The 25886-nt window shown below is 42.5% G+C and overlaps 1 protein-coding gene across 2 annotated transcripts in view; it reads left to right on the top strand.

Moving 5' to 3' along the window:
* Positions 1-25886, top strand: part of GINS4 (GINS complex subunit 4) — a 630005-nt gene that overhangs the window by 47179 nt on the left and 556940 nt on the right. The window contains exon 2 of one of the 2 annotated variants that reach the window (XM_044083001.1): positions 2280-2318. The exons of the other annotated variant lie outside the window; for it this stretch is intronic. The gene's annotated coding sequence lies outside the window, so the exon portion shown is untranslated. The remainder of the gene's footprint in view (positions 1-2279; positions 2319-25886) is intronic. 2 annotated transcript variants of the gene reach the window in all.

Below are 25886 nucleotides of genomic sequence, written 5' to 3'. Positions count from 1 at the left end.
ACTGCAAGGGAGAAGTTGTTTATTCTACAAAGTGCAGAGGCAGCATCATCAGAGTTTTTTATAGTAAGGGGCAAAGCCCTCAGAAGGTTATGGACGTCTTTGCCCCCCTTCCCCATACACACAGAAAAACTACCTTTTAAACTGCTATACAAATGCTCTATTGGAGTATTTTTTTTGTCTGAAAAACTGTACTACCTGCATTCGATTGCACTGGTGACTTGGAACATCTTAATCCTGAAAGTGTTGTCATTGTTCAGACTGGATCTGATGGATTCTGTATCTGACAGTACAGGCTTAATGGCAGAGAAGGCTTTTACACCACCTATGAGGGTGAAGTTGCACCTGATGTAGTTAGATGGCATCATTTCTTTGGAACCTAATAAGAGTACTGTCCAATGGATTTCCTTATGGCATGTGTGACCAGGAGGATAGAAATCTGTGAGGAGAAGTTTGTGCACTAAGGTAGGTAGAAGAAAGGTGGTTCATCTAATTTAATTATCTTGATTATGGGTAATAAGTGAACTGTATGTATGGTGTTAACATTAGTGTCCATGGATGTGGGTAACTTCTCAACATCTTTTATTTAAGGTAGTCACCAGTAATTTTGTATCGTTAACACATGGGGACCAAAGAGGATCACTTGTGAAATACCTGCATTAATATATACAGAATATTATACATCCTTTAACTGGAAGCTACATCTTCTGTTATTTTTGGCATATATTTTTTTTCCCACAGCTTCAGATTGAGAACTGCTTGTAGTTTTAACCTCTAACTAATCTTAATCATTAATAAAATCATGACTAACATCTTTGCATTCCTACAACACATTCATCCAGATATATGGATAGTTGCTTCTGTGCCCACAAGAGTTCCATTTTTCTTGTGGTTATACGTCACACACCTCGTGTTCATTGGACATCCATACATGTCCCACTCCATGTGACATTTGTCATTACTTTCATTCTTAAAGTTCTGACCTCACCCGCATTCATTCATACACACTTTTGTACATATTGGTATATGTGATAGATAAGGCCATTAATCGAAGTTAACCTGTTTAAGTAAAAGAAGCACTGGCTACAGTCTCTTATGGTGCTCTTTAAGTAAAGATATGTAGTGCATAGAAGATTATGATTGTGTCTGAAGTCATATCCAGCTTTTGTTGTGTGTTCAAGACTTGGATGCCAAGAAATTCATCTCAGTTGTGAAGCTAGAGAGGTGAATGTTGACATCCATGTTTAGAATGCATAGGAAACAAGGTTATAATTGGAAAGGCTGATCATAATTCTTTGTAGTGCTTGGAGATTATATTACTGGACTACATGAGTAGTTAGAGAAAAATAGTGGAGGTGTGATAGGAAGCTACACAGACTGGCCACCCCAAAACAGCAGTGGAAAGTGCAGAGCATTAAACACTTATTCAGCCAAGTGTTTAACACATTTAAAACTCTCTGCACTTCCCAGTTCTGTGATGGCTGCTGACTGCTGTTAATGCTTTAGCATAAGACTAGAATTTAGCAGTGGTGAGGGGTGCTTAAAAGAAGCTTATTAAGCACCTTTCTGATGTCAGAAATGTACTTAAAAAGATTGTAGTATATGGAGTGCCACATTTATGCTCCAAAATCAGACAAAAGATGTTTTAAGTGCTTCCTTGGAGTGAGACCTGATCTTAATAGTGCTTAGGTTTGTTTAACAAAAGCTTGTTAAGGCCACCTAAGTGCTGTTAAGATCAGGTCTCAGGCTAGACACTAACAGTGGACATGGCCTAAGGATGGCAGCAGAAAGGAAAATGGCTTTTTAAAGCTGTTAGAACTTCACTCTGCCACACCTAACAGATTTTAAAGCCATTAGTTTTAGAGGGGCATATTGGTTTTGCCTTCTGTGACCAGCCTCTCAACGTCCCTTATTTTGTCTTATTTTTTGCTCTGTCTCTTAAGTTTTTGATTTTTTCTGGTTAAATGTCTGACATTAGAGCTTCATATTTCTTACTGTTCAGAAAATGCATGTTTACGCAAAACTCGTTCTATTAACATTCTTAAATAGATTTGGAACATCCTCCCACTCCCATTGTTTTTTGGGTTTATAATTCTTAAAGAATTTGACAGGTAGGCTATTGTCTTTTGAAAGTGCCAAGTGCTTTGCTGGTTTTCAAGGTTGGTAAAATACTGTGTTCCTATTTGTAACTAGTAGAATACAGAGCAGATAAAGCTCCATGCTCATCAAGAATTATGATTCTGTCTGCCATCATGACTTTCTATTATGCATTCTTGACCTAGATGCCAAGATTCACCTGCATCACTGGAGAAGCTCTCTTGGTGAGTTGGAAACCTGTTTTATTTTCTTTCTCCCTTTTGGTGACTTATTAAAGGCATTTATCTGATATTGTCTACTATGGGTTCTGTTTTTTGTTATTGTTTTGTATGGTTTATTATGTATGCCTAGTATCTCTTGCATTCATGCATAAATTATGGAGTGTGTATGTGTGTCTCGATTTTAGTATTAGGGTTAGGATAGCATTATGGTTAGGATTAGAACATATGAGTAAAATACTGCATGATCTACTGACACTTCATCTGGAGGTTTTCTTGCATGGTACTCTTCTGGCAAGCAACCTTAAGCAGCAAACAAGTCTTCATATTTCTGCAAAATAATTTGCTTGAGTATCTCTCTCTATTTTTCTGAGAAATTGTTTCAGGTTTCTCCACTGCATTTTTACTGCCAACATTTCAGTCATTGGAACTGAACTGCCTGTTTTTGCACTGTTTTCTACATGACAGTTATCATGATGTTTTTCTACACAACATTTTTTGTACTGACTGCCTTGAGGACATTTATTGAAAAATGTGTTAGAAGCACTAGTGAAGGAGACTGCTTGAATACTTCCTTCCTCTGTACTATTCACATGAATCTTTGTGCAGTGTATTTGATTTACTATCTCAAGCTTGCTCGCACATTAAACAAACCCCTTATTATTTGCATTTATTTCTTGGGGAAAGTCCGACTGGGCCATGAAAGATCCATTTTCAGCAGAGGTACAGGGAGAAAATTGCCAAAAAGTATAACATTACAAAGCACACATACTTTTCCAAGTTGCAGTTATGCATCAAGGTAATAAGCATGTACATAACCAATAATGTTCTGTAGTCCTATCTCGCCTTCATTCTTACATATGGGGTTGGAGCCGATCCTCTGCTCCGACTCGGCCTGTTACAAAGCTTAAAGTCTCTTAGTTGGCTTGTGGCTAGGTAGGTATCCCATAGTGCACTAGTACAATCCACATATCTCGTTTGCCACGTCTACGAGTTCAGAAGTGCTTCTTGCTTGGCCATGGCAAAGTCCAAACTTTTTGTCTTTATTATCACTTTACTGATTCTGTAGCTAGTTAGCTTATTATTAGATAGTATTTAGCAGTAGTAGAAGTGTTTATAAGTGTCTTTGCCCTTTAATTAGTTAGTTTGTTGAGAACTTGTTGGCCGTTGGCCTTTGTTGTTCTCTGTTTTGGTATCCTGTGTGCTGGTTTTATTACCGTTGATATTCCATATGTCCGCGTTTTTGTTATGAGCTTGTTTCTCGTGTGTATGTATGTATATAGGTTCATAGGTAGGTGCTAGGCTGTCGGCCCAAGGGCCTATGTAAGCCTAGCCAGCAAGGTTCCATAGCTTACGCCACACAAGAAAGTTGTTTTCCTGTGCCACTGTCCAGCAGAGACACAGAAGTGATCCCCGGGGTGTATTTCTTATTTCCCATCCACTCATCAAGATTTTTCTTGAAGAGTGCTAATGAAGAACTTTGCTTGACATAGATGGGTAGCTTGTTCCAGAGTATAGTAAGTCTCTGGGACAGGAATCTATCCCTCCAACGTGTCCTGTTTATTGTGGTGACAAAGTTTAGGTCCCTAGAGCATGTAGCTTGAAGGGATTGGGATTTCTTTAAGTGTAGCATGTCCAACAGCTCTGGGTTTGACATAGCTTTATATGTTAGGCAGAGATCACTTCGGAGTAGGCGATATGCTACGGAGTAAAGCTGGAGTTTTTTGAGGCGGTCAGTGTAGGGCATTTGTTTGAGGCCAGTAATCCTCTTTGTGAGGTACTTCTGTGGCCTTTCCAGCTGCTGCAGATGTCTTGTGAGGTACATTCCAAAAGGGGCGTTGTACTCTATAATGGGTCTAATGAGTGACGAGTAGAGGGGAACAATTACCTCCTTTTTTTTTTCCTGGATGAGAACCCTTTTATGATGAGGTGTGCCACGTAGAAGGACTTCCTGGCTACTGTGGCGATGTGACTATCAAAGGAGAGACTACTGTCCACCTGGGTCCCAAGGTCTCTTATCACACATTCGGTGTCAAGTAGATTGCTGCCTGTGTGGTAGTTCATGGGTACAGAGTCTTTACCAAAGGGGATGACACTGCACTTTTTGGCATTGAGCTTGAGGCCATGGCTCTGACACCAGGCATTTGTCTCAGTGAGACCCATCTGTAGGATGTCCACATCATTTGGGGACTTGGCTATGCCTCCTAGTTTTCAGTCATCTGCGAACTTCGTTAGCCACAGGCCTTCTGTGTTAGCCGGTACTTCAGAGAAGTAGATACCAAACATGAGAGGTCCCAGGACGGAACCCGGTGGTACTCCACTTGTCACTGCTTTGAGGTCAGATTTGGAGTCTGCAACTTTTACAGTGTGGGTTCTGTCAGTGAGCCAGTTGGCAACCCATCTTGTGATGTAGGGATTTATACCTAGTTTAGTGAGTTTAGCTATAATTCCAGAATGGGGGATGGTGTCGAAAGCCTTGGCGAGGTCAAGATAAGCTGTGTGAACCACCTTACCCTCATCCACGGCTTTGGTGACTGCCTCAAAGAAGTCGATCAGGTTCAGGAGGCATGATCTGCCTTTCACAAACCTGAACTGGGTGGGGTCCAGAGTTTGGAGGTTACCAACGTCTTTGTTTATGAGTTCCATGATACGTTCCATGGCCTTGCAGACCAGGCTCGTCAGGCTAATAGGTCGATAGTTCCCGGAAGCAGTGGTGGCTCCCCCTTTGTGGAGTGGGATAACTGTTGCTGTGTGCCATTCAGTGGGCACAAAGCCTGAAGCGAGGCTATTATTGAACATGGTGCTTAAGTGGGGAGCCAGTTCGTTCTGAAGTTCGTGTAAAACGCAGTCTGGGATGTTGTCCAGTCCCATGGATGCTTTGTTTTTGGCTTTAGAGAGTGCAGCTTTTATCTGCGTAGTTGTGATTACAGGGACTCTGCATTCTTCCTGTATAGATATGGGCCCTTTAGGGGGTGAGAGGGGGATAAAGTTAGCACTGAACCTATTTGCCAGGATGTTGGCATTATCAGTTGGTTCTGTAATTTTCGTGCCTTTGTGTTGTAACTCAGAGCAGATCTGGGTGTTGCCATCTAGATTCTTGACATAGCTATAGAATGCCTTGTGGTTGTCCTTGGATTTAGTGGCGATTTTTGTTTTCATAGCTAGCTTTGGAGGATCTTATAAGGGATCTCGGCTTCTTACTGAGGCTGACCAGGGAGCTCCTCCACTCATGGGATTTTACTCTCTTGCAACAGTTTCTTCCTTCTGTGTTGTACAGTTTGTTTATGGCAGGGGACCACCAGATTGGCTTCCTTTTTTGGAGGATAGCGTCTTGGTTCTGTTTGGGATAGCACAATCCATGCACTCGTGTAAGTGCTTATAGAGTGCATTTGTGTCGGATTCAGCAGTTGTAACTGTATTGTCCATCTGCATGGGTGTCATGAAGTTCACCACTTCTGTCTTAAGAAGCATGAAGTTGGTTTTGGAGACATTTTTTACTGTGGTTTCCTTAATGGGGGATGTGAGCAGGATGTGGATATAAAGGGCGATAAGCTTATGGTCGGATCGGACCAACAAGGAGGTGACTTCAGGTGTGGAACACCGATCACTCATGTTGGTAATGACTAGGTCTAGGATATTGTTGCCCTTGGTGGGGGTGTGGATAAGTTGATCTAGGGCATTGGAGTTTGATTTCCAGAAAGCGTTGAGCTAAGGAGTTGGTACACTAGTAGTTTTCCCAGTTAATGGTGGGGGTAGTTAGTCGCCCATTATTAGGGTGTTTGGTTGAACTCTAATATTTTCTAGTACATCAAGAAAAGAGGAGTTGGAATCCTGGGGCATGGTGGGGTATCTGTAGCAAGCTACAATTTGGGCTGCAGTTTTGCCCAGTGTTAGTTGCACTTGGATAACCTCAGATGCATTATGCTGAGCAACTAGCCTGGAGGTGTGGATATCCTTAATGAATATGGACACACCTCCGCCTTTGGTGTTTCTGTCCAGGTTACATAGCTGAAAAGTGTGGTATGAGTTATAGCCTGGTAGTGCAGGGGTGCTCTCTGGAGCCTTGAACCAGGTCTCAGTCACTGCACATACATTGATGTTCTCCATTTTAAGGAGTGCCTCGAGTGAGTGCATTTTGAGATTTAGACTTCTAGCATTGAGTAGCATTACCCTCAGTGTTTGCTTGCCTGTCCCTGTTATGGTGGTGAATTTGTTATTTGAACCCTGCCTAAAAAAGGCACCATATGGGGCAGCAAGAGCCTTAGCCAGTATCCGGAATCCCAGGGGCGACAGGTGCAGGCCATCTGTGGCAAAGCATTGTGGTCTGTCGACCATGTCATCCCAAGCAGACAGATACTGGATCCCCTTAGAATGACACCAGAAGCTTAGCCAATTGTTGAAGTCAGTCATTTTGTCCTTGTACTGCCGTATCATTCTGGGCAATGGCAGAATACTACTCAGGGCTAGTGTCATACCTGTGTGGGCTACAAGATCAGAAAGCTCTTCCATGTCTCTTTTTTTATGTAGTCCAGGAAGGTACGTCTCGGGTCATTCACACCAACATGGTCAATGACAGAGTCATATTTGTACTTGTTGTGGAGTGATCTGAGTGTGTGGGTTATGTGGCGGATCCTGGCACCAGACAGGCAGCTGACACTAACCTTCTCCTTGTTTAGTCTGGTGAGTGTGACATCAGTGTGCCTGACTATAGTCACCTATGACTAGTGTGTTGGGTACGTTGTTTTGCCTTCTTGGCTGTGGTTGAGTGGCACACTGAGTCTGTGGGCTGTGTGTCATTAGGTTGTGTTGGGGGATGGAGGTTGCTTGCGTTTCTGATTTGGAGGTCTCTGTTGCTTAGACAAATTATTATTGAGAGCCTCCACGAATGTTTTTGTGTTACTATGTGTGGATTTTGGTGGTGTAGAATTAGTGAGACTTCGTGATGAGTGTGGTGTGGTGCAAATGTTCACCTTCTCCTCATGACTGTCAAGTTCAGTCTTGGTTGGAGAGAGCTTTACCTCCAGTTTGGCTAGATAAGTGCATCTCTCACAGGTTGTAGTGTTGGGTGGTAGGAGGAGAGGGTTGTCTGTGTACATGAGACAATTTCTACATTACCTCTAGATGCCCAGATTTATCAGATAGACAGAGAACACTGGGAGCTGACCCTTGGATATGCCTGAATAAAAAAAAACTATTTTCCTCTAGATAAGTGAGGAAAGTGAGTACAAGAGCTGTTTTTTCTCTAGGCAATTGAGAAAAGTAAGTACAAAAACTGTTTTCCTGTAGGTAATGAGGAAGATTGAGTGCTATAGTAATTAGTAGCTTATTTATTATATTGCTGTTCAACGTGCCTAAAGACCACAAACCTTCGAGTTTCAAAAAAATGCATAAAGTGCTCCCAGAAGATGTCAGTTATGGATGGCCATAGCAATTGTGTATATTGTCTCGGAGCCATTCATTTGCAGGAAACTTGTTTATTCTGCCATTCCTTTAGCTCCAGAGTTCTCCAGGAGTGGAAGAACAAGTTAATTTTGAAAGGTCTCCTCAAGCCTTCCTTCGAGGAAGACTTGGCGAGTTGTTCTTCCTCATATAAGTCGCATTCATCCAAAAAGGAGAGGGTCAAGTCGGCCAAGAGGCATTTGCCGGTGCCAACTAGTATATCTGAACCTCCTCAGAAATAATCAAAACTTGATAAGACTTCTACCTCCTCGGCTCCACTGTCCTCTGAGCCTGTCGAGGTTTCAGTGTTGGCACTGCAGTGTCAGCCCCAAGCCTTTTGGAGCAGACTACTGAAAAATTTCATTGGAGATGGTCCAGAGATCCTTTGCTGGTCTCCCCAACCTTAAGATCTCCAATTTTACAGAGATCCAGATCCTCTAAGAGCTTGTCAGAGGAAGATGTGGAGAGAGTAGTGCTTAGACTCCTGAAGTCATCTGCCTTGCCCATATTGTTGTTGGCTCCAACCCAGTCGGTTCCGGAGCCACCCGAGTCCATCCTCCCTGTTGTGGTTCCTCCTCTGAGCCACGTTGGGTCTTCAGAGCCGGAGTTTTTGGTGCTACTTGTTGTGGAACCCTCTGCTTCAGCTCCCCTCGTGGCTGTCTCGGAGCCGAGTTCCGCTCCGACACCTTCGGCGTCATTAGTGGTGTCTAGGAGCTGAAGCTCTCCGGTCGGTCCTGACAGGGACACGTGGACCCAAACCTCTTTGTTTCCGAGTCTCCCTCTCGGTGCATCGGCTAGGGTGAGCTCGGATCCTCTGGAGCCACTGACTACCTCCATTTCCTCGAAACAGGGGCTGTCTTTCAAGATGATGAGTGTGCTGTCCCCCTTATGAGCTCCACGCAAGGGTGCCAACGCTCTTCCCCCTCAGAGCACCGACCTCTGTCTCAGCACCTACTCTGTCTCGACAGCAGAGACCCGCAGACTCAGGAGCTTCCATTGGGTGGCCCCAGTTTTCCGAGACCTCCCTCAGAGTACCCTTCTGAGGAGCTCTCTTGGAAGAGGACATGCAAGAAGGAAGCATGTAGACTCCCCGGATGAGTCCATCACTTCAGACAGTGACCTTGAGGAGTCAGAAGGGTCCCCAAATCGTCCTCTGATGATGTCTCCTTTGTAGACATCGTAGAGATCCTTAAGCAGAGAGGCAGTTGGCCCACTATCACCCCTTCTGGAGTCAGTGTATCTGAAGGCTTTCGGGTCTCAATCTTCAGCCTCTTGGGTGTCTCCACCTTTCAATGAACTTTTAGACCTGGTTAGCTGGAAGGTGTGGGAGACTCCTGATGCAGTGGAGCCAGTTCTCAGAAGATCCAATAAATTTCTGTCTGCCCCAAAAGAGAGAGATTTTTTTGCCCGAGGGCGTGTCTGTAGATGCCATGTTGGTGGCGGCCACTAAGAAGGAGCTAGCGGAGACTTCATCTGTCCATCAGCCGAATAAGGAGTCTCAAACGATGGCTAGATATGGGAAGCATATCTTTTCTTCAGCGGCCTTTACTGTCAGATCGCTGAACTATCTCACACATTTTTACTAGGCTTCAAAGAGATCTCCTCAAGGAGTTAGGAGATGCTCTTCAAGGTACATCTACTGAAGGAGTCCCTGAGAAAGTGTCTGTTCAGTTGTCCACCTTAAATTCCATTGTGAACTCCTCCATGAGGCTGATCTCCTATGCAGCTGACAGAGCGAGCAGGGCAGCGGGTTCAGGAGTTTCTCTTGGGAGACACTCCTGGATGCTCTTATGTAACTTTGCAGAGCCTTTCAAGTCTACCTTTACCAGCACCCCCTTTGACGCTTCTTCATTGTTTGGACCCAGGGTAAATGATGCACTCACCAGGTGCGAACAAGAAGGGAAAACTCTCTGCCGTGGGAGTCCGTTTTACTGTCTCCTCTAGACCATATCCCAAGGGTCAGAGAGGTGGTATGATGTGGTTCAAGAAGTCCCAGAGATTTTTCCCGTATGCACAGGGTGACTCCTCCTTCAGAGGCAGAGGAGGAGGCGCTAATGGTAGATGTCTCCCTAGAGGCAGGGGGGTCCACAAAACTAGGGAGGCTGCGATTAGTTTCTAGGCCGTCCCTATCGGTGCTCCTGATGTGGGGCCCGGCTGTATTTCACTGGAGCCAGTCGGGGGTCACCTATCTTTGTATCCATAAGCCTGGCTAAACATCATCGAAGACAAATGGGTACAAAGAATAATCACCAGAGGTTACTCCATATCCTTTTCTCTTCCACCCACACTCCCAAGAAGATTCCGGATGTTCCACCCAATCACAGGGATCAAACAACTGTAGAAGTGCAAAAGTTGCTTGCAGAGAGAGTCATCCAAACCGTCCCAGCAGACAAGATAGGATTCAGAACTTGCTCCAGATTCTTTTTAGTGCCAAAACGTACAGGGGACTGAAGGCCCATCTTGGACCTCAGCAAACTAAACGAATCTGTAAAGAAGGCCAAATTCCAGATGGTGACACGACACTGCAGTCTATACTCCCTCTGTTAGGGAAAGACAATTGGATGTGCTCCATAGACTTCCAAGATGCGTATTACCATATAAAAATGGACAGAGCGTTGAGGAGTCACTTAAGCTTCTGGCTGGGAGCCAGTCACTACCAATTTCGTGCTCTGCCCTTTGGTCTCACCACAGCCCTCAGTCATCAAATGTATGGCAGTAATGACAGCTCACCTGAGACGTCTAGGATTCCAAGTGTTTCCGTACCTGGACCACTGGCTCCTGACTGCCACCACTAGGCATCTACTCCTACAAATTAGACATTTCACCATCCAGCTTTGTTCCCAGCTGGGGATTACAATAAAGTAGGAAAAGTCTGCCTTATCGCCCTCTCAATTTGTGACTTATAGGCGCAGAAATAGACACAGTCGCCATGATAGCTGGTCTACCTGCAGAAAGAATTCAAAACCTCAGACAACAAATTCTCTGTTTACTTCCTCTACAGAAAGTGAAGGCAAAGACTGTGCTGAAACTCTTGGGAACCCTGGATTCCACCATAACATTAGTCCGTCTAGCCAGATTACATATGCAAATTCTCCAATGGCTTCTATCTTACCAGTGTTCCTTTCAACAACAGCCTCTCTCTCACAATATCATTCATAAGAGTCTTGCAAAAAGGACCTTCGTTGGTGGATTCAACCCGACAACAGGCACTCCATTCCTTCCTCGCCAACCCATTGCTACTGTGACCACGATGCCTCACAGATAGGGTGGGGGGGCATTATCTAGGCAGGACTGTCCAAGGCACATGGCAAGATCATGAGGCTCACCTGCATATCAGTGTCCTAGAGATGAGAGCAGTGCTTCTAGCGTTGCAAGCACTTCACGACTTTCTTACTCTAGGGACGATAGCAATCCATTCAGACATGTCAGTGGTTTGGTATCTCAACAAGCAAGGAGTAACCCGATCTTACCCCCTTTGTCGAGATGCCCTCCGTGTATGGAAGTGGACATTTTCTTCATAACGCTTTCTAGTGGCAATGCATATCCTGGGGATAACCAATGTGATAGCCAACAAGCTCAGCAGGACAATCTTGATGCCGTCTCTGAATCGGGAAATAGTGGGACAGATCTTCTGCAGATGGGGACAGCCTTGCGATCTCTTTGCCAGTCTGGTCAACTCCAAATGTAGCAGCTACTTCTCCCTTATACCCCCTCCGAGAGAGTCACCGAGAGATGCACTTGTTCACGATTGGCCCCTGGGACTCTTTTATGCTTTCCCTCCCTTTCCTCTCGTATCCAAAGTGATTCAGAAAGCAAAGTTATTGAGAAGCAAAATGATTCTCATCACTCCTTACTGGCCTTGTCAGATTTGGTTCCTCATTTACTAGACGATCCATGGACTCTGGACCCAGTGCCAGACCTCTTGACACATGTCAGGCTCTCTTCATCCCTGCTTCCACACCCTCAATTTGGCAGCATGGCTGCTGCAATTCCATCCCTAGTCAGGCTTCATGATTTTTCACCTGCTGTGACCCACATCCTTAAGTCTTCGCATAAACCTTCCACTGGGAAGTTATACACTAGCAAATGGAGAAGGTTTTCTATATGGGCTAAAGAAAGGAATGTAGATCCTTACACTGCATCCATCCTTATGGTTTTAGAATTTTTGTCTGAACTTTTCCATCAGGGATCTGCTGCTGCCACAATTAGGGTCCAATTGGCAGCGATATCCAATTTCCATTTTGGACAACACGAATTTAACCTGATGTCACACAGATTGTGTAAAACCTTCCTTAAAGGCACTACTTTGCTAAGACCTCCCTTTCAGGAACTGGTATCTCCCTAGGATCTAAACTTTCTTCTGTCCAAACTAACTTCACTGCCCTTTGAACCTGCACATTCATGTCTTATTGAAGTTTCTGTCTTGGAAGATCTTGTTTCTAGTAGCCATCACATCAGCTTAGACGAGTATCAGTTACAAGCACTGCCTATTGAACCTTCTTATTTGATTTTCCACAAAGACAGAGTTGTCCTTCGTACAAATCCTTCCTTTATCCCTAAAGTTTGCTCTCACACTAATTTGGACCAAACCATAGAATTACTTGTGTTTTTCCCTAATCATTCTAACACTGTAGAATACAAATTTCATCAGCTGGATGTTCACAGGCAGTTAAGGTTCTACCTTCACAGGACTAAGGAACTCAGTCAGACCAATTGTTCGTATCCTTTTCTGAATTTAGAATAGGTCTGCCAGTATCTAAAGTGACCCTATCTAATTGGATTTCGAGCTGTATTTCCTTCATTTACTCCTCCAATGGAAAAACTGTACCATTCAAGATTAGGGCTCATTCTACACAATCCCACTCTACATCTGCTGCCTTCCAAGCCAGAGTTCCAATTGATAGTATCTGTGCAGCAGCAACTTGGGCTACCCCTCATACCTTTTATTACTCATTAAAAATTGGACCTGACCTCTAGGGGTAGAGCCTCCTTTGGTTCCACGGTACTCGGGAGTATTTTCCTGTGAGCCACCCAGGAATAAGGTGCTAGGGACGCTGTCCCATATGTAAGAATGAAGGCGAGATAGGTCTACAGAACATAAAGAAGTTATGTACTCACCATAAAGTTCCATGTTTGTAGTCCATCTCGCCCTTCATTCTTATGAACCCACCTGCCTACCCCCCCATCCTGGAAGAATCTGGAGGCAGGATAGTCTTACCTTGGTAGGATGGAGACCTTTCATTATTATTGTTCTTTCTGGTTAACCTTAGTTCTGTCTTTCTATAGTTTAGCAGCAAACAAGATCTGGGGATTGTTCTAGTGTACTATGGGATGCCTACCTAGCCACAAGCCAACTAAGAGACTTTGAGCTTTGTAATAGGCCGAGTCGGAGCCGAGGATCGGCTCCGAACCCATATGTAAGAATGAAGGGTGAGATGGACTACTAACGTGGAACGTTATGGCGAGTACATAACTTCTTTTTTTTCAGTTGTGGAACTACAAAAAGTCATTTATACAGCTGTGATAATGAAAGGTATTTGTAGCTATGGTAATAAAGCAACATTGAGATATTACACAGAAATATAAGTGAGACTTAGTTGAAATAAGAAAATGTGGCAACAGAAATAAAACCTTTAAAAATTGGTGATAAGGTAACTTCATTCATAGAAGGCTATTCAGCCTGTCACAACCGTAGACTGTTTTATATTGTGAATATACTAAGAAAGACTTTCCTGGCCTTGGCTGCATTTGTAGATACTCCAGTAGGGAGGAGTAGTGCTCTCACTAGGTGTTGATTAATAAAGATCTTAGTTTGGCTTTGAAAACTTGGTGGTGGTCTGCCATTCCAGAGTTTGGCAACATAACTGGAATATAGAGCATCGCCACAAGAATTTTGTGATCAACAGCCAAGGTACAATGGTGAGATATATTGGGAAGACTGGATACACATTTTACTGGCTTATTATAGCATTGTTCAAGCCTAGCTGTTTGGGAATTACAATGAAGAAGTTAGATTTCAGGTTAGACCTAGATTCAAAACTGCCAGTGAGGAAAGGGTATTAACCAAATTAGGACCTTCCACTTGAGAATGCCTACCAGCAGAGGTTAGAAAGGAGCAAACTGTATCAACATTTAAGACTAAATTAAAAACTAACTAATGAAACCACCTGCATATGCTTTCACAGCAGTGGTTAGAAAGCTATAATAGTCCACAGGTAATTGTGGTCATTTCGACAAAATTTGCTTTGAAACAGACATTGAAGATTTACACTCCTGTCTTAACAGGTCCATTAATTAGTTTTTTCAACTGTGTATGCAATACACATCACTGTTTAGTTATCCAATTTTATAGCCCCAAGGAGATCAAGCCATGCCTGAAAAGGGTTTGTGGTTATCGTACTGAAATAAAATACATTTGAGGTGAGTGTAGGCTTCTGAAAATGGTGGAAGAATACAGAAAGTTTGATAGTAAGCAGTAAGATGTTGAAACTAGGTCAACTTTTTCAGGAAGGTAGAGCCGTGCACGATGTGGAGTTGTAGTTTTTGACTTTATTTTTTTAATGGCATTGTGGTTGTATTTTAAGACATTTACCCATAGTGACTTCACGCAGTTTGTTATGGGTCACTAACTATTTGGGTGTTCTGTGAGGAAGTAATAATAAAGGTACCCTAAACCTAAAAAAGGGGGCATAAGAGTGAAGAGCATTAGTTTTGTTTTTTTTGGGGTTAAGTAGTAGATGAGATTTTTCTAACCATTTTTCAATTACTGTATTCCGAAAGCAGATAATGGTGGAGTTACCTGATCATTGAATATGGGTTACCTAGCCTGATGCCGAATTTTTTTTAATCAGTGATGTGGGTATAAATTAAACATATTTCCATTGCTGTTTTCAGGCAGTTTACGTATGTTTTCTTTTTAACAAAATTCTATTCATTCTGACATTACATAAATGGCTCAATAGTTAGCCTTCCCTTAAATTTCACCCCTCCTTTTGAATTGTTTGACATGTATAATTCCTACAAATTTCATTAGTTTGTAATTTTGCTTTCTCATTTGTAAAGACCCCCACCTGTAGTTATTTTATCTCATTCACCATATTCCGTGTTCCAGTTCCAGTTGGTTTATATTTTGATTTCTAGAGTTTAGTAATTGCTTTTTGGGAACCAACAGCATTAAACTTGGTAAAGCCTTGCTTTGTCTATAATCAATTCAAATACTGGATCCCAGCTCAAAAGAATAATTTCTTTAATCACAGCCATTCGCTCTACCAACATTTCTGACGAGCGCTCTGATTTTTACAATTTGCCAGCTGATTGCATTCCCAAAGCATGTTTCCAGTTGTCTGTCTTGTTTCCCATCACACCTCCAGCATTTGCCATCTACCTGAGGAAAAATTCTGTGAAATCTGCATGGTGCGTAAAATACCTATACAGAAACTTCCACCTAAAAATCTTATACCTTCTAGAGTTTGTTGCATACTTTGAAGTCATGCAGATGTCTTCCCTTTGTTACTTTCTAAATTGCTTTTCCATTCTTTTCCCCTAATCTTTTCTTACCTTCTCTGACTCTTGTAGTTGTCCTGCAGTATTTTATATGCTGTACTAATTATTCCCTTTTTGTAACGCAACTTTTTTCCCCCATAGACTCTATTAAAACCTCTCCCAGAGCTGGTCTTTCACTTAGCACTTTCCTATACCTTTCTCTTTCTGCGCTCTGTTATCCTTCCCTGATGGAGAATGTCATCTCAACTTGCAATCCAAACTTCTGCTTAGCCTTAGTTGACAACGTGTAGAGGGGTTGAGGGAAGTACACTTGGGTAAAGTCACTTACACAGAGAGCATGTCCTTTGGAATTTGGCCCCTGTTGTAAGCAATGAAGTAAGTTATTTACAGTAAGAGCAACTCTTTTGGAATCTGGTTCATGGAGTTTGTAAGTCCTGAAATTTATGGATATACATGTTTGAGAGTGTACAAGTCTCAAAATTTATGGAGGAGGAGTAGTTGAAGTCTCCAAGGAGAATGGTATTTGGCTTAATACATAAGGACCCAATACTAGTTAGTTATGAGGGCTGGGTCAAGGGGGGATGTAGAGAAGAGATGCGTGTTCTGTTCTGGTCTGGACTGAATGTTACTTGATCTGTTTTGCCTAGTAGGGCTAGAGATGATCCTTCTTGGTTTCACCCAGCTTATTGGGTTTGGTCTGCACTGTAGATTGGTGGTAACCAATATTAGTGATTCTTAACGGATATGTGGTGATGCCCAGGATAGGATGTTATCAGCAGTGGTGAGGTTTATTGTGATGGAAGAAAACTAAATTGAATACTTGTTGTTAAAAAGGGTAGGAAAATAATTCTGCTTTGTTGAAATGGAGCATGTTGTTAACGAAAGATAGCTTGTTGGAATATATTATTGATGCAGTTTTGTCATTTTACTGTTCCTATTTGCTCTTTTTATGGTGATTTGTAACCTTGCGGAACAATTTTCCCATAAGGTTTGAGCATTGTTTCTGTAAGCACATTGTCAGGGTAATGTTATAAAATTCATGTATGAAATTGAGGAAGTTTGTTGTACAGGCTAAACATAATGTTAAATAGCTTCAGCTCTTGGTTCAGTTTGAAGTAGTCCTAATGAATGCATCTGGTTGACTTTCCATTCTTTGCTAAGCATCTGAAAGCATGTTTATTTATTTCTGTATCCACATGCCAGCAATATCTGATTCAAAGGTTTCACTTTTTTCCTTGAATGTCGGTTAGATATAAGCTGATTGGCAGAGTTTGTCTTTAAACTTCAAAGCTTTAAATGTCAATTCTGTGAAAATATTGCAGTCTGCTCCATTGCCTAGCTTAATTTGCCATTAATATATTTGGATTCTCAAGATGGTCGCTGACTAGTGTGCCTCACATTCCCAGTTCTCCTCATTTCCCAACGAATAACCGGCTTTTTAAACACTGTTATAATCGATTTTTTTGAATATTTCTATACAGAACGTTTAAGGATCATTCACTCTTTATTTTTATTGCTTCAAATTTGAAAAAATATTAATTTTTTTCCTCAAAATACCTCAAAGATTTTTTTATCGTTTTGGATGTCTTCTGCCACGCGCACATAGAAGGAGTGTAATTGTGCCACTTATCCAACTGCCAACTTTGTTTCCTGGGCATGGCTGGTACTTCAGAGACTATGGAAACCCAGTCAACGAAAGCAAAAATCTCGACTATACTCTCACCTGAAAAAGACTCTGGCTTTAAACTTTTAAAAACATCTAAACATGTTTCTGAAAATACTAAATCAAACACGAAGGAAAAAACTGATTCTGGTTTCCATCTCTATGATTTGAAATTAGCGCTCCAACCCTTACAATCTGCCATAAATGGTTTTTCAGATAAACTAAATGAATTTGGTACAAGTCTTAAACTCATTACAGACAGAATAGAGAAACTTGAAAATAAGAGCCAAACATTAGAAATGAAAGTTGACACTATAGACATGGCTGTAAAAGCCAAGGATGCTCTTATATTGGAGATGCAGGACAAGTTATTGGATTTGGAATCTAGGAGCAGGCGTAATAATGTAATTATAAGAGGGCTTCCTGAAACATACGCTAGCCATACTCTTCTGACAGTTACAAAACAAATCTTTATGGATTTATTAAATCAAGAGCCAAACTCTGAATCTCTAATTGTTGAAAGAGCTCATAGAGCTATACGAGCCCGCCAAGTATCTGATGTACCAAGAGTTATTTACACAAAACTATTAAACTATCAAGATACTCAAAAGATCTTGATTACAGCAAAAAATAAAAAGCAGTTTTTATGGAACAAGCATAAGTTGACATTTTCTCATGATTTACCACCTCAGATTAAACTTTGCAGACAAAAATTATCACCCTTTTGTGCCCATTTGATTAAGCGTGGAATTAAATTTCAAATGCGGTACCCGAACACTTTAACCTTCATGTTTAAAGATGTGAGATATTCTATGACAAACACCTCAGAAGCAAAAGATGTCTTCATCAAATTGTTTAACGTATCTCCTACTTTAGCCACGTAAGCTGTATGCTGTCTTGGCATTGAGACTGTTCACAGTTGCATCTATTCTAATGTAGGAAGATTGAATGTACTTACTTTACCTTGCGACAGGTCAAGGTTGTTTTTATTTTGACACGAAAGGTAACAGTCAAATAAAATGATGTATAATAGTTATGGTCATAAGTTTATTAGACCGTTTATATTTTCATCTTTTATTTATTTTTAAAATAGCTTTTGTGCTTCTCGGATGCCCGTATTTGATAGGAACGTCTGCCTCTGGCAATTAGTGACATGGGACATGTTATAGTAACTGCACGCTGACAGCCTGCGCTGGTAAAAAGAGCTTTATGCTCTGGTCAGCTTAGCGGTTTGTGTTTATGGGAATAAATCTATAAAATATGACTGACCTTTGAAAACTTGATTCCCATTTGGTCTTCTTGAAGTACAGTTGATTCTTTTTTTTTGCTTTGGGGATCGATCGGAGCGCTTTGAATGGACTGGTTGTTTGAACAATGGTTGAGATGTTTTGGTTCATCAGCCTTGTTGGTCCCCTTTATTTCCGGTGTTCGGAAGTAAGCTATGTCGTTACTGCACAGCTGTTGATATACAGGAGATATGTCTGATTCATGTTACACTTATGGGGAAATTTGAACTTTGAATACTGTTCTTCAAGCAAGTAATTGTTTTTATTCTATTTTATCAATGTACATATTTATATAAGAGGTTAGTTGCGCATGCCTTTAAAGCCACATATATATTGGCTTAGATAATATGATGGTTTTCTCTTTCGAAAGGCTAGTAGCGGAGGTGGGTATTTGGATTGTATTACTTAATACAGCTAGGATAAACAGTTGTTAATACTTTATATTGTCATGGAGTAGAAATGTTCTGATAATTGTTTTTTATTTTTAAAAGTATACTCATATCTGTCATTATTTTAATTAGAATTATAGGAGTCTGGGAAAATGTTTGGGATGGGGTTCAATCTAGTCAGGCATCTTGTAATTGATAATATTGTACATATGTATAGATTGTTATTGGTGTTTATAGTCCTTATTAGGACTCCATTTAGTTCTATTTTATGCTTTTATGATATAATGGTAACCATTTTTTTATTTTTCACATTTGATCATATTTGTTTTCCTTCAATAGGTAGGTTGGGGTGGCTAGGCACTGGGGTAGTTTTGAGGGATTACATTGTGACAATAATATTTGTGACTTTTAATTTAATCGTTGTTCAAATCATTATTTCTAGTAGTACCATGATTTATATCACACATAGCATATCAACATTTCGAGATGCACATTCCTTGGCAATAATATGATATGCAGAGAATGAGTTGGTTAAATATTGATTCATGGAATGTGAGGGGTATAAATAATAAAGCCAAGAGATCTCTGTTATACCATTTAATTTTCAAATCGCAAGCTGTTATTTGTTTTTTGCAAGAAACATATATGCCCAGAAATGATTGGTTCAAGGAGAGTAATAAAAAGTGGATTAAAAGAATAATAGCATCGGGATGTTCATCCAATTCAAAGGGGGTGGCCATTATAATAAAACAGAGCTTTCAGGGGGTTATCATTGAGGAGAATCATGACATAATTGGCAGATGGTGTTATTTTACCACCAATGTGCACTATTTAGACAAACCACTTTTAATTTTAAATCTTTATGGCCCTTGTAATAACCAACACATATTTATACTTCAGATATTTAACATTATTTCATCATATAAAGATCATTATATTTTAATAGGTGGAGACTGGAATGCTATTATTAACCCAGCTTTAGATCGTACTAGTAATTCTCCTTCCTATAATTATCAAGCATCATTAGTCCTGGAAGAACTTATGTTAGATTTTAATCTTATAGACCCTTTACAATTCACTCATTATTCTACAACAAAAGATATATTTACTTATTACTCAAAATGTTACAACACATGGTCGAGGTTAGATTTTTTTCTGTTATCAGCTTCTTTGGCCCACCTGATATCAGACCTGATTATTGAGCCAAGGTTTTTTTCAGATCATTCAAGAATTTTATTAAAACTAAGTTTGGATTTAAACCTTTCAATAACATCAAGGGGTAAATTATGGACATTAAATAATAATCTCCTTTCTAACAGTGAAATCAAAGGGCTATGTTTACAAATAATTCAGGAAATGGAAGTTAATTTGGAATCTACTAATATACCATATGAAATTCAATGGGCTGCGTGTAAGGCAAGATTAAGAGGTTTGCTAATTAGTAAAGCTTCTTATCTTAAAAAATATTATAGAGATAAAGATCTCTTTCTTAAAAATAAAATCTTGTCTCTTGAAAATAAATATAGAGTGAACCCTAATTCTGAGACTTATAAACAATTACTTGATTCTCAGAAGGAATTGCTCTCTGTGCATCAACACAACCTTTCCATATTAGAACAAAGACTTCTAGCTACCTATTCTGAGTGGGCCCAGATACCCTCCAAAGTCCTAGCACGTATAATTAAAAATAATTTTTCCAGACCTCGGTTATCACCCATACTATACAAGAATCAGATTTATAACTCTGATAAAGACATTATGCAGATCTTTACTTCCTTATATACGGAATTATACTCTAAAACCCCCAATCCTAGGAATAAAGAATATATTGATGAGTTTTTAGGTTCTATCATATTCCCCAAGCTGAACGAAGAACAGCAGAATCTTCTCTCTGCTCCTTTAACTATTCAAGAGATTTGTGAATCTATTGACAGATTTAAAAATAGTAAATCACCTGGTCCTGATGGATATACGGCTGAATTTTTTAAAACTTTTAAAATGTCTCTAGCCCCCTTTCTCTTTAAAGTATTCAATTACATAAAAACTAATGACATATCTGATTTACATTGGAACACCTCTAAGACTATTTTAATTCAGAAAAACAATAAAGAAAAAATGGATCCACATAACTACAGGCCCATTTCATTAATTAATACAGATATCAAAATTTTGGCCTCTATTCTTGCCAATAGATTGAAAAAAGATTTACCATTTATAATTTCTTCTGACCAATCAGGCTTTATGTCTCATAAACATGCATGGGATAATACCTTGACATTAGAATCCATAATTCATCTTACTAAATCGAATAACAATCCTATCTATGCTTTGATACTGGATGCATCGAAGACTTTTGACAGAGTGAATTGGGATTTCTTATTTCAAACAATGGTGTGTTTCAATTTTCCTATTACTTTTATAAACTTTATTAAAACCTTATATAAAGACTTGTATACCAAATTGCATATAAATGGACATACTTCTAATCCTATTAAAATTACAAATGGCATTAGGCAGGGATCTTTCCTTTTCTCTTCAATTTATATGTAAGAGCCCTTATTACTTTATCTAGCTCAAAAATCATTCCATAGGATCCCTAGATTGTTGAATACTAACCTCTTACTGTCAGCTTTTGCTGATGATTTAGTTATTTATTTCCAAACACCAATTACTGATCTTGAAAAATTGACCAAATCTCTGGAAAATTTCTCATTGGCTTCTGATTATCACATTAACTCTAACAAAACACATATATTTCCGATGTTAAGTTGTCAATTTCGCCTCCATTCTTGCTGGATGGGTTCGGAGCCGATCCTCGGCTCCGACTCGGCACTTGCTTTAGCTCGAGAACTCCTTTTACCAGCTCGAGGCAACCCTATATCCCATGATGCAAGGCGGAACTACCTCAGATCTCGTTTGCCGCTTAGCGAAAGAGGTCTCCTTTGCCAGCTGAGGTGAGTTTTTCTTAGTAAAATAAGAAAAGTGTAGTTAGGAGTTTATTTTCCCTTTTTGAGCGTGAGTTTAGTCTGTAATCTAGTTACAGCCCACCCTTTCCCTCTTTTTCAGTCCTTTTGTAAACTTTTATAAGTTTTAAGTTACAGTAGTTTAGTCAGGCCTAGTTCCCCCTTGGTTATCCCTTCCTGTGTGTTTGTGTAGGGATTAAGTTGTGTGTTTGTGGGGACTGTTTGTGTCTATCCTTTTTAGGATGTCTAGAGAAGGCAAGGTCTCAGGCTTCAAGAAGTGTGACCAGTGCTGTCAGAAAATGTCCCTGACAGACGGTCACACTTCTTGTGTGTATTGCCTGGGGCCTTTGCACCTGCAGGACTCCTGTGCGTTGTGTCATGCTTTTAGCCAGAGAGTCCTGCAGGAAAGGAGGAACAAACTTATCCTCCGAGGTTTACTTAAACCTGAAGGTTCTCCTCCTAAGTCAGGAAAACCTCATAAGCCACCGAAGGCTCAGGCTACAGTGTCCAAGCCTCCTCCGGTGGCTTCGGCTCCGGCTGGAGTCGATATTGTTTCTTCTAAAGTAGTGGGTTCAGTGCCGGCCGGCTCCGATACCCTGACTACGGTGGCCTTGTCGGCTCCGGCTGGAGCCGACACCTTATCCAGCATCGGAGCCGAGATATCCTCGGCTCCATCTGGAGTTCAAGGGACTTCGGCTCCGATGGTTTCGACCCATAAGAGATCCCGGTCCCCTTCTATTATGAGTATTCACTTGGCTCCGGGGTCTCCTCTTTTATCGGAGCGGAGCCATCGGAGCCGGTCTTCGAGATCTTCCAGGCTGTCTGACCACGACTTGGAGAGGGTGGTAAGCAGGCTGTTGAAGTCTCAGGCACTGGCCCAAATGCTCCATAGCCCGTCTCAACAGACTGCGGCTATAACCCCTATCATTGAGCTTCCAAATCCAACTCCACACCAGAGTTCGGAGCCGGAGCTTCTTGGGACAGCGACTGTTTCGATGCCGGAGCCAATACATCCTTCGGCTCCGTCGTCCTCGGCTCCGATCTCTTCTTTGAGACCTTCCTTGGAAGGATCCGGTCGTCGGGTTTCCACTGTCGGCTCCGAGGGGGCTAGTGGCATCGGACCCTTGTCCGACCCCGCTCTCCCTCTCGGGGCTTCAGCTCTGGTAAGCTCGGCACCGACATCGGCCTCGGAGCCTTCTCTCTCTTTGGAGCCGACCATTCCTGTCTCTTCGGAGTGGGTGTGTTCTGGTCTCCCGGGGAGAGGAGCCTTTGAGGTGATGAGGAGTGTCCTGGCCTCAGAGCCAGGTCAGCGGTCCGTCCCTCTAGCTCCTCCCTCATCAGTGCCTGCAGATGCCTCTTGCCAGCCTCTTGCTCTCAGGCCCAGGGATCCATCGCCCCAGGTTTCCCCACTGGGAATTTCCTCCTCTTCCGAGGTTTCTCCTGATCCTGCAGGGGAACCCCCTCGGAAGAGGACGTGTAAGAGGAAACACACAGACTCCCCCGAGTCTACTACATCTGATACCGACTTAGATGAGTCGGAGGGTTCCCCGGTCCCCTCTGAGGATGTCTCCTTTTCAGACATCCTTGAGCTCCTCAAACAGAGGGGGAATTGGCCCTCCATTGACCCCTCCGAGGATGAGTCGGTATACCTGGAGGCTTTGGATCCCGACCCTCCACCTCCTGGGTGTCTCCGCCTTCGACCCACTCATGCAGGTAGTGGCTCGGAAGGCGTGGCTCCAGATTCTGTGGAACCTGTCCCCAGGAGACCATCCAAGTTCATCACGGCCCCTTCGGATAAACAGTTCCTTTCCAAAGGTGTCTCTGTGGATGCTATGGTGGTGGCGGCCACTAAGAAGGAACTGGCGGATCCTTCAGTACCTGTCCATCCTCCTAATAAGGATTCTAGGACCATGGACAGGTATGGAAAGTGGATGTTTTCTTCAGCGACCTTTGCTATCGCTCGCTGAATTACCTTTGTCAATTCACCAGGCTTCAACGAGATATTCTCAAGGAACTGGGAGAAGTAGTCCAGGATCCTTCTGCTGCTGGGGCTCAGGAAAAGATTGCCTCACAGCTTGCTATCCTGAATTCCATATCTAACTCCTCCATGCGGCTCGTATCTTATGCGGCCGATGGAGCGAGCAGGGCCGCAGGCACAGGTGTTGCTCTTAGACGCCAAGCCTGGATGCGGCTGTGTAATTTATGGACCCTTTAAGGCGTCCTTCACCAACATCCCCTTTGATGGTTCGGCTTTGTTCGGACCTCAGGTGAAGGATACTTTGACCAGATGTGAGCAGGACGGTAAAACTCTTTCTGCCGTTGGAGTCCAGTTTTCCACTCCTTCTAGACCTTATCCCAAGGGTCAGAAGGGGGGAAGATGTGGTTCCGAAAAGCCCAAGGAGCTACACCGGACACACATGGTCAGTTTACCCCCAGAGGCAGAGGGGTAACAATAATAGACGCCGCCTAGAGGCAGGGGGTCCTCAGAACCAGGGCAACAGGGAATCTCTTCCTGAGAAGCCCTTTCAGCATCCCTGAGGTGTTGCCCGACTGTCCACCCTTGGAGGCAGTCGGGGGAAGAATTTCACTGTACCCAGTAGCCTGGCAATCCCTATCCCAAGAGAAGTGGGTACAGTCGATCATATCCGAGGGTTACAAAATCCCTTCGAAGGTTTCCGACCTCTACAATCCCTTCCAGACATCTCACCCGGTCAAAGGGATTTGGCAAGACAGGAGGTTTCAAAACTCCTGGAAAAAGAGCCATCCAGACAGTGCCGGCAGACCAAGTAGGATCCGGCTTCTACTCAAGATTCTTTTGATCCCCAAAAGGACGGGAGATTGGAGACCGATACTAGACCTAAGCAGACTAAACAAGTCTGTCATGAAGGCAAGATTCCGGATGGTCACGCTGCAATCCATTCTGCCCTTTCTGGGCAAGGACAACTGGATGTGCTCTATAGACCTTCAGGATGCGTACTATCACATAAAGATTCACAGACGCTCCAGAAGGTTTCTCCGCTGGCTGGGAGCCAGTCATTACCAATTCAGAGCACTGCCCTTTGGCCTCACTTCAGCCCCCAGAGTGTTCACCAAATGCATGGCAGTGGTCACAGCTCACCTGAGACGTCGAGGATTCCAGGTGTTTCCTTATTTGGACGACTGGCTCCTCTCCGCCACCACCAAGCATCAGCTTCTTCGGTCCAGAGACTACACCCTACAGCTTTGCAAGAAACTGGGAATTTCAGTAAATTTCGAAAAATCCTCTCTGCTGCCTTGCCAATCTGTCACCTTTATAGGCGCAGAGTTAAATACCGTCAAAATGTTAGCCAGGCTAACAGATCAAAGGATTTTGGACATCCAAAAATTTGTTCAGCTTCTGTTACTAAGCAACAAGATCAAAGCCAGGTTTGTCTTGAAAGTTCTAGGCCTAATGGCTGCGGCCATTGTTCTTCTTCCACTGGCTCGCTTCCACATGCGTCTCCTGCAGTGGATGTTATTCACGCAGTGGTCGTACCACAATCTTCCTATGAGACACGAAATCTTGGTAACACAGTCGTGCAGGGCTCATCTACGATGGTGGATATCTTCCCCTCTTCTTCATCAGGGCCGACCCTTTATTTCCCCCTCCTCCAGTTGCCACTGTCACCACGGATGCCTCTCTGATCGGGTGGGGGGGGGCATTATCAGGACAGGATGGTCCACGGGACGTGGCAACCCATAGAATACCATCTGCACATAAATGTCCTGGAGATGAGAGCAGTGCTTTTAACGTTGCAAGCCCTCGACGACTTTCTTCCCACGGGGACTATTGCAGTACAAACGGACAACATGTCCGTGGTCTGGTACATCAACAAACAGGGCGGAACCAGGTCCTATCCGTTATGTCGAGAAGCTCTCAGACTTTGGCAATGGGCGATCTCTTCTCAGCGGTTTCTGATAGCAACGCACATCCCTGCAGGTCCAACCTATTGGCGGACAGGCTAAGCAGATCTATTCTGATGCCTCACGAATGGTCTCTCAATCAATCTGTAGTGGATCAGATTTTTCTGAAGTGGGGCACTCCTTGTTGCGATCTTTTCGCTACCCTCAAAACAGCAAGTGCCCAGATTACTTCACACTATTTCCCTTCCAGGCCAACCCTTGAGAGACTCTCTAACCCAGGATTGGCCTCGGGACTTCTTTATGCTTTTCCTCCCTTTCCATTGATTCCACAAGTCATTCAGAAAGCCACCGCTTTGAGAGCCAAATTGATCCTCATTGCTCCATATTGGCCTCGACAAATTTGGTTTCCGTCTCTACATCGTCATCTTCTGGTGCAGCCCTGGCATCTG

Source organism: Protopterus annectens, chromosome 9.part0 (assembly GCF_019279795.1).
Source record: "Protopterus annectens isolate FY-2018-M chromosome 9.part0, PAN1.0, whole genome shotgun sequence".
NCBI classification, from domain to species: Eukaryota; Metazoa; Chordata; order Ceratodontiformes; family Protopteridae; genus Protopterus; species Protopterus annectens.
The sequence above is the reverse complement of the archived record's forward strand: the minus strand, read 5'-3'. Positions and strand labels throughout refer to the sequence as shown.